General features: G+C 46.2%; 1 protein-coding gene across 4 annotated transcripts in view; it reads left to right on the top strand.

Moving 5' to 3' along the window:
* LOC142590961 (TOX high mobility group box family member 3-like) overlaps positions 1 to 14,018 on the top strand; it is a 739,235-nt gene that overhangs the window by 262,194 nt on the left and 463,023 nt on the right. The window lies entirely within an intron of this gene.

Raw genomic sequence — 14,018 nt, 5'->3', positions numbered from 1 at the left:
ACGAGTCTACTCCACCTTATCTTTTTTGCCCATTTTTTTTCTTTAACGTTTCCCCCCTCTCTCTCTCTCTCTCTCTCTCTCTCTCTCTCTCTCTCTCTCTTTCTTGTTTTCTTTTTATTGCAGGCAATCGGGCTCATCCCTGGTTAACGAGACACTAAAGGCGAATACTAAGTCAAGCTAAAGGGATAGATTAATGCTCAAAAACGTCTAAGGTGTCAATATTATCGGGAACAGAGCTTTAGCAAGCGAGAAATTGAGGTAAATGTAGGACGCGATTTGGGATTCTACCGGGACATTCTAGTACTAGCTGGATGATGTCGTAACGCCTCATTATAATTTGTGTCACTTGCATCGAAGCACTGATCATCGTAAAGCATTACAGAAGGATCATTGCATTGCATTATAAGACGTAAGAAAATGCTACTCCTCAACTTCTATTCCACTCGTAGAATAAAGAACTCATCCACGTTTAAAAGATACTGATGGGCTAGTTGATGAGCCGTGATTGTGCGCTGCTTCAATATCATTGACGTTACCTTTCACAACGATGCGGGTGACGAAATATTTTGTTTTCCTTCGAGTGCCACACACGCTCTCACGTTTTGGTAGTTTCGGTTTCGCGTAGTACTGCGCTGGTTTGAATGGCTCGCGAAGCTCATGCTAACTGCAAGGAGCAGAAAGTGCCGCGTCTATGTGATGTCACGGCTTGGTTTCTGGCCGTGCTTTCGCGTTTTACGAAAAAAAATAATAAAACGTTGCGCCGGCTCTTGAGCACCATTTTACTCACCGACGGCAGTATCAGTATAGGGCGGTGATGACGTTTGCAGCGTCACACCGCATCGCTCATGGCGGGCGACTTGAATTGTGCTGAAGGAATGCGGCTCCTTCAGTTGCGATTTTCTCTGCAACTAAGTCTTTTCTTGGCACGAAACAAGCCATGTGAGGTTACTGGAGTCGTATTTTAACAGTCCACATTGACCTAATATTCCTCTTGCATCATCATCATCATCATCATCATCATCATCATCATCATCATCATCAACAACAACAACAACAACATAATCATCATCATCATTACCATAACCACCATGATCATCATCAATCAATCATCATCATACTATTTTAAGTCCACTGCAGAACGAAGGCCTCTCTCTGCGATCTCCAATTACCCCTGTCCTGCGCCAACCGATTCCAACTTGCGCCGGCGAATTTCTTAGTTTCGTCACCCCACCTATAGTCGGGTACAACTTTAGAAAAAAGGGGGCGTTTACTCCTCCGAGGCGGATGCACACGAGCATCCGCCAGTGGGGGCGCAGCGCGCACTTTGGACTGACGTCATGAACTGGACAGCCGGTCACCCTGCCGACGGAGAAGATGGCCGCCCGGGCTTCGCTTCGAACTGGGCCAAGTGGCGTCAGCTGTGTGCTGACGTCAGAGTGAATTCCCGAACTGTTTGTGATGGTCTATGATGCCGGAAATGTTACTGCGAGCTTACGATGCCCGTTTGTGCCGCGTTCGTTTATTCTGAGCCGTGATCCGCCGAAGAAACATTGCAGCATTGAGCATTGCTGACGCTGCGCTACGCTTTGCCTGAAAACAGGATCCCGCGGCGACGCACCACTACAAACACACATTCTGCGTGTTTGTTCCATGTTGTTTTATTTTGCTCCCGAGTGAAGTTACGACGAGGAAAGTTTGCCAAAGTCTGGTGCCTACTGTTAGCGGAGGTTGTGTTCGTGCACTGTGTCGTTGCGCTTTTCGTCGGACGGGGTGAAGTGATGGAGCAAAACCATTCTCAAGAGAAATTAGAAAAGCGTGCGCGCATGAAACAAACCTACGAGTGTCTCAACAGAAAATATTTGCAAAAGAAGCCTCCAACACAAAGATTTCTTGCCATCAACGTAGCGTGAACTATCGTAGACAGCACTGAGATAGCCGAGCGTCTCAGCGGCGGTGTTCGAGCGTTGTGTAGCACCGTAGATTGATTGCTGTCCACCAGTGCTCACTGCACGCGCGAGCTGTAAAATGCGTGCTGTGAAATTGTGAAAATTCAAAACCAAGAAATATAAAGTTTATGCTATTTAAAACCAAGAGTATTTATTTAAAACGACGAATGAAGAATTTTTTTACCTTCCTGCCTCGGCCGTATTCTCGCCCCAGGTTTGTAATGGTTGCGATAAATGCATTGTTCTGTGTAAGTACTTTTTCAATACCAACTGATTCATTTTAAGCTTCGAAAACGAGTAGTAGATACGCCGTATACATGGAACAAGCGCAAAAGCCTTGTAGAGCTGCCTTTGCTACCTTTGTCACTTCCAATGAAGCTAAAGAGCAGACGACGGGCAGCGTTGTAGAATGCACGGGGTTATTTTTCTGTTGCTATCCGGCATGTGCTGTAGCACATGAGAGCTCTGCTAAACCAGTCATCAAAATACAAAAGCCTTTATTTATACTGAGAATTGCGCGTTTCAAAAGCACGACTTTTTGAGCGGGACTATTTTAGTCGTGAAGGCATTCCGCTGTCACGCTTCGGTCATCTGGGCGGGGCCTCCTTTTTTCTAAAGTCGTACCCGACTATATAGCCATCTGCCGTCCTCGACTACTTTTCCCTTCTCCTTTGACACCCATTCTGTAACCCTAATGGTCCACCTGTTATCTAAGCTACGAATTGCATGACCTGCCCAGCTCCATTTCTTTCTCTTAATGTCAATTAGGATATCGGCTATCCCCGCTTTCTCGCAGATCCACACCGCTCTCTTTCTGTCTCTTAACGTTACGCCTATCATTTTTCGTTCCATAGGTCTTTGTGCGGTCCTTAACTTGTTTTCGAGCTTCTTTGTCAGTCTCCAAGTGTCTGCCCCATATGTTAGCACCCGTAGAATGCACTGATTGTGCACCTTTCTTTTTAGTCATAATGGTAAGCTTCTAGTCAGAATCTGATAATGTCTGCCGAATGTGCTCCAACCAATTTTTATTCTTCTGTAGATTTCCTTCTCATGATCAGGGTTCCCTGTGAGTGATTGACATAGGTAAATGTATTCCTTCGCGGACTTTAGAGCCTCACTGGCTATCCTGAAATATTGTTCCCTTGCCAGGCTATTGATCATTATCTTTGTTTTCTGCATAGTAATTTTCAATCTCACTCCTAAACTCTCTCTGTTAAAATCCTCAATCATTTGTTGTAACTCGTCCTCAGTGTTGCTGAACAAGACAATGGCATCTGCAAAACGAAGGTTGCTCAGATATTCGCCGTTGATCCTTGCTCCTAAGCCGTCCCAGTTTAATAGCTTGAATACTTCTTCCAAACATGCAGTGAATAGCATTGGAGAGATTGACTTCTTGTTGTACCCCTCCTTTATAGGTATCTGCCTGCTTTTCGTGTGGAGAATTAAGGTAGCTGGGGAATTTTTGTAGATGTTTTCCAAGATATTCACGTAAGTCTCCTGTACTCCTTGATTACGTAATGCCTCTATGACTACTGTTATTTCTAGTGAATCAAATTTTCGTGATCTCTGAAAGCCATATAGAGATTCTGATAGTACTTTGCAGATTTCTCGATTACCTGATTGATTACCATGGATGTGATCCAGTGTACAGTACCCCTTCCTGAAGTAAGCCTGTTCCCTTGGTTGACTGAAGTCAAATGTTGCCCTTATTCTAGTAGAAATTATCTTGGTGAATATTTTATACAATACTGGAAGTAAGCAAATGGGCCTATCATTTTTTTCAATTCTTTAACGTCTCCCCTTCTGAGGATTACTATAATGTTGGCATTTTTCCAATTCTCTGGGACCCTTAAAGTCGTGGGACATTTCTTAAAAAGGGCCGCAAGCTTTTCAAGCATGGTGTCTCCTCCTTCTTTGATTAAATCGACTGTTATTCCATCTTCTCCTGCCGATTTTCCTCCTTTCATGTCTTCTAAGGCCTTAACTTCGTCGCAAGTTATAGAAAGAGCCTCTGAAACCTGTTCATTGCTACTTCCAGTGGGGGTATCCTGGATGATCTGGGTATTGCGCAGGTCAGTATAGAATTCTTCCGCTGCGTTTACTATATCTTGGAAATTGCTGATGATATTACCCTGCTTATGTTTCAGTGCATACATCTTGGCTGGTCCTATGCCAAGTTTTCTTCTGACTGATTTCATGCTGCGTCCATTTATTACTGCTTCCTCAGTCTGTCTGACGTTATAATTTCGAATATCCTTTATTTTTTCCTTGTTAATCAGTTTTGAGAATTCCACTAATTCTATCTGATCTCTTCAGTTGGACAGTTTCACTCTTTGACATTTCTTTATTAGGTTCTTCGTCGCTTGGGAGAGCTTACCTGCTGGTTGCTTTGGTGCTATACCTCCCACTTCAATTGCTGCTTCTGAAGCCAGCCTTGTTAAGGTTTCATTCATTACCTCTATGTCATCTTCATCTCGCTGTTCTGAGGCTGCATATTTGTTTGGAACTACCAGCCTGAATTTGTCTATTTTTACCCTTACAGCGTCTAGATTCGCCTGTTTCTTCTTGACGAATTTTACTCTTTCTCTCTCCAAATTGAGGTGATTCCTAGACCTCACTAACCTATGATCACTGCCACTTTGCCCTACCTAACACTTCTGCATCCTGCACTATGTTATAATCGGCAAAAAAGCATGAAATCAATTTCGTCCCTTGTTTCACCATTAGGGCTCTTGCAGGTCCACTTTTTGTTCCTACGCTTTCTGAAGAAGGTGTTAATTATTCGCCTTTAACAACACCCCCTTTCGAACTTCCCATCTAGCTCTCTCTATCTCTTTAAGCAAGCATGACCGTTATTTAAGTGTTAATGGAAATGTCCGAAAATAGCGTGACACAATCATATTACGGCTCCCAATGAACGTAGCCAACGTCGGAGACTCCAACGTCCTTCACTGACGCCGCTGAGGACCGACGGGGAGCTTTTCCACAGTGCCCAGCCACTGTGCTCTCTCTCCTTCTACCCGCCGGTCCAGGGTAAGGCAGGAGAAGCCATAACATCACTTCTCGTGAAACCGGAGCAATCTCTAAATTGGCTGCGGCTTCGCCCGGCGTGACTTGAGCCATTTTCGCTTGGAAGGATTAAGCGCGGCACTTTGGTTCTTTCTGCTCCGCCGACGCGGCGCAGTAGCTGTGCTTTGGTTTTAGGAGCGCAGCTGGAGTGGCTTAGGCAGAGGCAGGACACACTGGGCTAAACACAATCCGACGCGTGGTCATCGGGCATAGCAACATGCGTCCGGTATAAAAAATGCAAGTGTCGGACACTTTGCATTCGCAGCTATGTTGCTTGCGTGCTTACATTTCGTCATCTGGCACGTCATCTGGCATTAGCAGGCGTGACGCCACTGCGAGTGGCGCGGTAGTGAACTGTCGTGCAAGCTGAGCCATGCAGAAGCGCGGCGCACTTGGAGGCATACGGATGTACTAAACGGTGTCTCCTTGTACGCGGCTGGCGTAAGATGGCAGTAGTTTCGCTCTCATCGCGTCTTCCGTGACGTCTGCCTAACAGAGGCAGATTTTCGGTGCTTAGAACTACGATGATGCGGAACTCATTAAGAAACTCGGCAAATTTAATGGAACATGCGACTCCTTTGAATTCAGGCTGTTTAGCGCGAGAAAGCAATATGCGAATGTCATTCTTGAGATGACAGGATGTGTTGTTCTAGCTATCGTGCACCAAGATAAACAAGACAGCAAATGAGCGTCATTAAAAGTTCACTTTGTAGTACGGCAATATGTCGCCTTCCCCCTCCTTGTGTCTTGTAAAAATTAGTGTCTGCTGAATTACGAAGCCGGCTATGCGGATAAAACGAATTCTACGTTCTTAGCAGCAACCTGAAGAAGCCTGCAATATTTTTTCGTGTTGCTAATTTTGATTATATTGCAATCATTAATTAACCAGTGTTTATTAATTTACGGCAGATATTTCGACACTGTGTTTTATAGCGCCTTCGAAAGCATTAAATTGTAATTTTTTGCGGGGCGCTAAGCTTTACTTGGGTGTGCATACTATAAGAGCGCTTGAAGAACGCTAGAAGAGCGCACGCACACACAGACACGGCTCGTGTACTCGTATTCTTTGCGCTGTGCACTGTAGTATTCCAAGACGGTGTACTAACCAGGCCGCATCGAAGCCCTAGCCGGCTTCCCGCTTGCACGCCGCAGAATTAGTTCTGTCAAGCACGCTGCAAACGAGCTAATTCTACCGCGGTAATCACGAGTCTCGCTCGTTGATATCACGTGCCGTCTCTGTTCGAAGTGGCTGCTACATTTGTGTACCCATGTTTGGGTTTTCCTCATGCGGCAAAAAGATAGCCTGTGCTGCGGTTTTTGATAATTTGGCTTTGGGAGGCTCCTTATGGCTGTCACAAACGGTCGTGCGCTCAAGCGCTTGCTCTACCAGGAATTTCGCGCTCATACTAACACAAACGCCCTATCAAAGCTAAGCAACCACTAGCTTAGGCATGGGGTGCGTTTAGTTCCTTTGTAGTGTTTTTAAGAGTAGCGTGCTGATGTTCCCAAGCGGTATTCTCTAACGCTTCGATTTCCGAAGAGTTCGCTTTGGCGGTGGCATCACATTTGGGCGGTCCGCTGACGTAATGAGAACGAGAGGAAGGACAGAGGCCGATCGGCACGAAGGTTTTTACAGCGGAGCTCTTATACGCTAGGTTCTAGCTGTTTATCATCATCATCATCATCCTGGTTACGCCCACTGCAGGGCAAAGGCCTCTCCCATACTTCTCCAACTACCCCGGTCATGTACTAATTGTGGCCATGTTGTCCCTGCAAACTTCTTAATCTCATCCGCCCACCTAACTTTCTGCCGCCCTCTGCTACGCTTCCCTTCCCTTGGAATCCATTCGGTAACTCTTAATGACCATCGGTTATCTTCCCTCCTCATTACGTGTCCTGCCCACGCCCGCGTTTCTTTTTCTTGATTTCAACTAAGATATCATTAACTCGCTTTTGTTCCCTAACCCAATCTGCCCTTTTCTTATCCCTTAATTCTTCACCTATCACCTATCATTCACCTATCATTCTTCTTTCCATAGCTCGTTGCGTCGTCCTCAATTTAAGTAGAGCCCTTTTCGTAAGCCTCCAGGTTTCTGCTCCGTACGTGACTACTGGTAAGACACAGCTGTTGTAAACCTTTCTCTTGAAGGATAATGGCAATCTGCTCTTCATGATCTGAGAATGCCTGCCAAACGCACCCCAGCCCATTCTTATTCTTCTGATTATTTCAGTCTCATGATCTGGATCCGCAGTCACTACCTGTCCTAAGTAGATGTATTCCCTTACCACTTCCAGTGCCTCACTACCTATCGTAAACTGCTGTTCTCTTCCGAGGCTGTTAAACATTACTTTAGTTTTCTGCAGATTAATTTTTAGACCCACCCTTCGCCTTTGCCTCTCCAGGTCAGTGAGCATGCATTGCAGTTGGTCCCCTGAGTTACTAAGCAAGGCAATATCATCAGCGAATCGCAAGTTACTAAGGTATTCTGCATTAACTCTTATCCCCAATTCTTCCCAATCCAGGTCTCTGAATACCTCCTGTAAACACGCTGTGAATAACATTGGAGAGATCGTATCTCCCGCCTGACGCCTTTCTTTATTGGGATTTTGTTGCTTTCTTTATGGAGAACTACGGTGGCTGTGGAGCCGCTATAGATATCTTTCAGTATCTTTACATACGGCTCGTCTACACCCTGATTCCGCAATGCCTCCATGACTGCTGAGGTTTCGACTGAATCAAACGCTTTCTCGTAATCAATGAAAGCTATATATAAAGGTTGGTTATATTCGGCACATTTTTCTATCACCTGATTGATAGTGTGAATATGGTCTATTGTTGAGTAGCCTTTACGGAATCCTGCCTGGTCCTTTGGTTGACGGAAGTCCAAGGTGTTCCTGATTCTATTTGCAATTACCTTAGTAAATACTTTGTAGGCAACGGACAGTAAGCTGATCGGTCTATGATTTTTCAAGTCTTTGGCGTCCCCTTTCTTATGGATTAGGATTATGTTAGCGTTTTTCCAAGATTCCGGTACGCTCGAAGTCATGAGGCATTGCGTATACAGGGTGGCCAGTTTCTCTAGAACAATCTGCCCGCCATCCTTCAACAAATCTGCTGTTACCTGATCCTCCCCAGCTGCCTTCCCCCTTCGCATAGCTCCCAAGGCTTTCTTGACTTCTTCCGGCGTTTCCTGTGGGATTTCGAATTCCTCTAGACTATTCTCTCTTTCATTATCGTCGTGGGTGCCACTGGTATTGTATAGATCTCTATAGAACTCCTCAGCCACTTGAACTATCTCATCCATATTACTAATGATATTGCCGGCTTTGTCTCTTAACGCATACATCTGATTCTTGCCAATTCCTAGTTTCTTCTTCGCTGCTTTTAGGCTTCCTCCGTTCCTGAGAGCCTGTTCAATTCTATCCATACTATACTTCCTTATGTCAGCTGTCTTACGCTTGTTGATTAACTTCGAAATTTCTGCCAGTTCTATTCTAGCTGTAGGGTTAGAGGCTTTCACACACTGGCGTTTCTTGATAAGATCTTTCGTCTCCTGCGATAGCTTACCAGTATCCTGTCTAACGGAGTTACCACCGACTTCTATTGCACACTCCTTAATGATGCCCACAAGACTGTCGTTCATTGCTTCAACACTAAGGTCCTCTTCCTGAGTTTAAGCCGAATACCTGTTCTGTAGCTTGATCTGGAATTCGTCTATTTTCCCTCTTACCGCTAACTCATTTATCGGCTTCTTATATACCAGTTTCTTCCGTTCCCTCCTCAGGTCTAGGCTAATTCGAGTTCTTACCATCCTATGGTGACAGCAGCGCACCTTGCTGAGCACGTCAACATCTTGTCTGTTACCAGGGTTAGCGCAGAGTATGAAGTCTACTTCATTTCTAGTCTCGCCGTTCGGGCTTCTCCACGTCCACTTTCGGCTATCCCGCTTGCGGAAGAAGGGATTCATTATCCGCTTATTATTCTGTTCCGCAAACTCTACTAATAACTCTCCCCTGCTATTCATAGTTCCTATGCCATATGCCCCCACTGCCTTGTCTCCAGCCTGCTTCTTGCCTACCTTGGCACTGAAGTCAGTATAGTGTATTTTGTTTTGACTTTACCCATCGCCGATTCCACGTCTTCATAGAAGCTTTCGACTTCTTGGTCATCATGACTGGATGTAGACCTGTACAACCTTCATTTTGTACCTCTTATTGAGTTTCACAACAAGACCTGCCACCCTGTCGTTAATGCTATAGAATTCCTGTATGTTACCAGCTATATTCTTATTAATCAGGAATCCGACTCCTAGTTCTCGCCGCTAAGCCCCGGTAGCACAGGACGTGCCGGCTTTTTAACACTGTATATGCTTCTTTTGGCCTCCTAACTTCACTGAGCCCTATTATATCCCATTTACTGCCCTCTAATTCCTCCAATAGCACTGCTAGACTCGCCTCACTAGATAGCGTTCAACGTTGCCAGGTTCATATTCCAATGGCGGCCTGTCCGGAGCCAGGGATTCTTAGCACCCTCTGCTGCGTTGCAGGTCTGACCGCCGCCGTGGTCAGTTGCTTCGCAGCTGCTGGGGACTGAGGGCCGGGGGTTTGATTGTTGTGTTCATATAGGAGGTTGTGGCCAAGTACTGCACCAGGGTGGCCAATCCTGCTCTGGTGAGGGAGTGCGTTACCGGTTCTGGTCACCGGAATCAGGCCACAGTCCAGGCCCGTTTATGCAATTTTATCAACACGTGGATTTTTTTTAATCCGGTGGAAAATTGCGCGGCACCGGGATTCGAACCACGGACCTCTTGCACGCGAGGCGGGTGTTCTACCTCTACGCCACCGCTGCACCTTTTATATGCACCATATATGCATATATGCATATATATGCATATATGCATAGGCAAAAAAGATGGCGGCCACCCCAAAGCTAAAAGAGATTAAGCATAAAGCAAAAGCTTATTACCGGGTGCGCCGCAGCTGCGTTTAATCGCGAGAAGTGGCGAAACGTATTGGGATAAAAAAAAATATCGTAATAATAGAAGTAAAACCGGAATAGACACTGTTTGGATTGCGGTTTGACGTCGCATGCTCCATGGGAAAACCACGTAACCTTATCTCAGTTCCCTTCTACACGTGCAATAATGGGTAGGCCGCGTGCGGGGAGGACTGCGGACGAACAGCGCGCCTACGAAGAACACCGTCGTGAATAGAAGCGGGAATGTGCGCCGCGACGGCGGGCGGCACGTAATACGGACGAAGATCGTGCCGCAAACGCCAAGCGTGTGCACCTTTGGTTGGGCCACCCTTACTGACTCTACTCCCATCGTAGTTGTGGGTGATTTCAACATAGACGTGTCTCGGCCAGGCGGAAAGTGGTTCGTGGCGTTTCTCTTGGAAAGGTTCCGCATTTGATGTTACATTAGTCATTGTGCCCACGACGCGTCATCGGTCGTGTATAGACCTCACATTGGCCAAGAACTTTTCCAGTGCCGCCACAGAGTGACTGGTCATATATCATGGCGATCATAAAGCGATAGTCAACTTGGTGACCAAATAATAAATCCAGAAAAGCAAGCAAAAGAAGGTTAAAAATAAAAAGAAGCATTGAGTATGCAATTTAATAAAACAAGAACATCATGAAAAAACAAAATTCATTGTGGTATGTGTCTGTTATTTTTATTCAACGTATTTATTATTAACATATTTATCGCCATATGTACAGCTCCGCTGGTAATGCACCTTCACAGAATGGAAGGGCTCTGATTTTTTTTTTTTTTTTTTTTGAAGTGAACGTCAAAAACGAAGTGAACATACAGGAAATTAGGAAGGCTATGCAGATTTCAAGTTGGCTCACATCCAAATTTAAGTTGGTCCAACCCTAAATTTAAGTTGGCCCACGAATCGCAGCAAACCATCCATCCCATTATCAGTAAAAGAGGTGGAATTTACGCGCATGGCAGGATCTTGTAGCACAAACTTCCAAGTCTGACGCCAGAGACGTCATGAGGTTGCTCGGAGCACGTATTCTATTGCAGGCGTGAGAAGGGTATATATGTATGCTGTGATCCCGAATTAAATATTCGTTGTTGAAAGTTAGCGCCAAACGTGTGTGTTTTCTGTGTTCTTCTTTTGTCCTGTTTCTGATGCCCTACGCCTTTGCCTCCATCGGGGTATACCACCAAGCCCCATTCTGCAACCTTAGCCAAATTTCAAGTTGGCCCACTCCCAAATTTCAAGTTGGCTCAGCCCGAAATTTTAGGTTAGCCCAACCCCAAAATTAAGTTGGCCCACCCCTACTAAGCACTAACACAGGCGCCACAGGTAGCACATCGCCGCCATTTTGCTGTGAACGCCGATCTCGCCCGTGCACACGGCAGGCACAGGCTCTACACACGACACACTGCGCCTTCGGATCACACCGAAGCACCTCGCGCCATTTCGTAGCAGACGACGGATTCGGTTTCTGCATGATTGACATGTGCGTGAGGTCATCATAATATGCGTTCGTGCCCCGAGGCGATGGCGTCACCCAGGCAGCGACCAATCGCAGCTCGCAAAGCGAATTATTCGAGAACCGAGGCGTTACAGACTATGGCTCGAGTTCGGCCTTTTTTACATTTCGCAAAGCTTATGAGGGGAAAGGAGCCACACAAAAGATAATGCGCCGCAATGAACTGAAATTGATATTTTGAATTGATATTAAAGCCTACTATTTAGATGTCTGTTGTAAACATATCAATGAAAAGGCTGTCTAATTCATTATTACAAACTGGTTATTCAATGAGAATACACAAAAAATACTAGAGACTTCTGTGTTTACTGCTGACAATATTAAATTGGAATTACGTTGCCTGACATATACTAAGGTTCTTTCTTTTCTAATGCGTCAGCATTTCTATGCCTACCCAACGAGGCAACCCGTCCGTCATTCCGTCCGTCACGTAAGACGATCGCTTTCAAAATAGGGCCTGCGCGGCCGCGCCATACGCAGCGGCCACCGGAGTACGGTTGACCACGATTGACAAAGGCTGGACGCGGATGGATAAGGCGCTATAAAGCAATGACGGCATGAGATGTTAAGAACGCCATCAGCGCACCTGGCGCCGCCACCTGCAGTAGTTGCGTCGTCAATTCACCTTGCGCCGCCGTCCGCGGCAGCTCCTGTGCTGCAGCGCTGTGGTTTGTACTGGCCGGATCAAGTTTCATGACATTCATAACGACACCGGGCTGCGTGGAGGCGAGCAAGTGGCACAGTCCTTACGCATACTTAGACAACTCGCAGAGGAGCTTCTGCGTGAATTTGTTATTCTCTCTTGTCTTTTTCTTTTTTCCGAAATAGGTATAGAATGCAGAAAGTTGATGTGAATAGTTTTCAAAATTGTTCAGTGCGTTTCGCTACCGAGTAATTAGGTGTATAGGTATACAAAAAAAATGTATTGATACTTTGAATCTCGGTTTCGTTCTTCTTAGATTTTTTATTTGTATATGTTCCGAAGAGGCGCGTTCTGTCGAAGTTATACTGATCGACAGCTCAATTCCATGAAACATGTTTTTGTTCGGAAGGATGGAAAGAGCTGTGGTCGCAAGAACAACTTTCCTAGTCGATCAAAGCATTATTATACGCAGCCTTATTCTGAACAAAGGCTGTTCCGATCCTCACTTTTCCACAGCCATCGTCGACAGTATGAACGCGATATCAGAGCCGCCCTTGCGGCGGAAGATTGATGGCGAAAACATTTTGCACGCCGTCATATGAAATGTCATGTTATAGTGTTCTCTTACAGCCGTTAAAATTCGTTAAGCCGAGGCATAAGCGTTTTCAAATGTCTTTCGACATGTTGCAGACTGTAGCGCATGGCTTATTCTTTACAAGTCCTCCATGTCACCGTTGTTTTTCTTGGGACCAACAAGAGAGCAACCGCCGTGTATAAAGCAATGAGAAAGGATGTTGCAATGTGTTGCTAGAACATATCAAAACATCGGCGGGGTGCAAGCCGAGCCTATATTGCTCTTTTTCGTGCAGCTTGATTTTCAGTTGTTGCAAGTTTTAAACGACAATGCGAGCAGAACGCGCGCTTGCATGCGAATGTAAGCCAGCGGCATGTCACAGTAACACCTTCACCTGCAACAAATTGCTTTGTTGGGCCGGTTGCTGATCAGCGTCAGCGATTGGAGAGCAACGCAACGTGCGTGCGCGCGCGCCCTGTTGTCGGGACGTGCGTAAATGTCCAACGCCCTGGAGCTCGCATGTCGCTGGCAGGACGCCTGGCTGCTTGGAAGAGTGAAATGCGTCGAGATACACTGTTTCGCGCTCAGGGCAGCACGCAGTTGCGGGTTCTGCTGCTAATGCTTTCGACGCCGGTACACCGCGTACTTCGTGACGTTGTCGTGGCAGCGATAGCGACCTGTCCAAAGCTTCCCGTGCTTACTGAAGTGGGATACAGATGAATCTTAAACGGAGTCGCAGGCCGCCATTATTGGTCGTAGCGAAAACGATTATATCGCAGGACTGAACTATGCCGAGGTGTACAATGTGGAAAACGCAGCAAGCACTCCGCAACGGCGCGAACAACGCCTCGTTGTGATCCTGTAGTGCAAGGAGCGCTATGCACGCAGCGCGTGCAGCGAACTATTGGAGGAGGCTGTTGTTATAAAGCGCCGACCTTGTCGGAAATCCTTGAAACCCGATGAACGATGGACATTATAGTTGCGCCCCGTTGTTTTGAAATTCGCGAGGCCTGGCCGCGAGTGGCAACAAGGAATGCGCCTCACGCTTTCCTTTATTATTATTCTTTTTTTTTTTCTGTAGCGTTCAAAGGACTCCCTGATCTCCACGGCTGCATTCACCGCGTCACCCTTCTTTCTCTCTTTCCGGACTCGTTTTGGGAAGCCATTCTGTAGAGCGGTAAGGAGCGCTGACCCAGCTCGACGGATAATTGGTGGAGTTCGCAGCTGAGCCCACTCACCGCTGGTGCCCGTTTCGTGTGGGCGGCGCTGAAA

This window comes from Dermacentor variabilis, chromosome 1 (genome assembly GCF_050947875.1).
Source record: "Dermacentor variabilis isolate Ectoservices chromosome 1, ASM5094787v1, whole genome shotgun sequence".
In the NCBI taxonomy this organism is placed as follows: domain Eukaryota; kingdom Metazoa; phylum Arthropoda; class Arachnida; order Ixodida; family Ixodidae; genus Dermacentor; species Dermacentor variabilis.
This window is presented reverse-complemented; position numbering and strand designations above follow the sequence as displayed.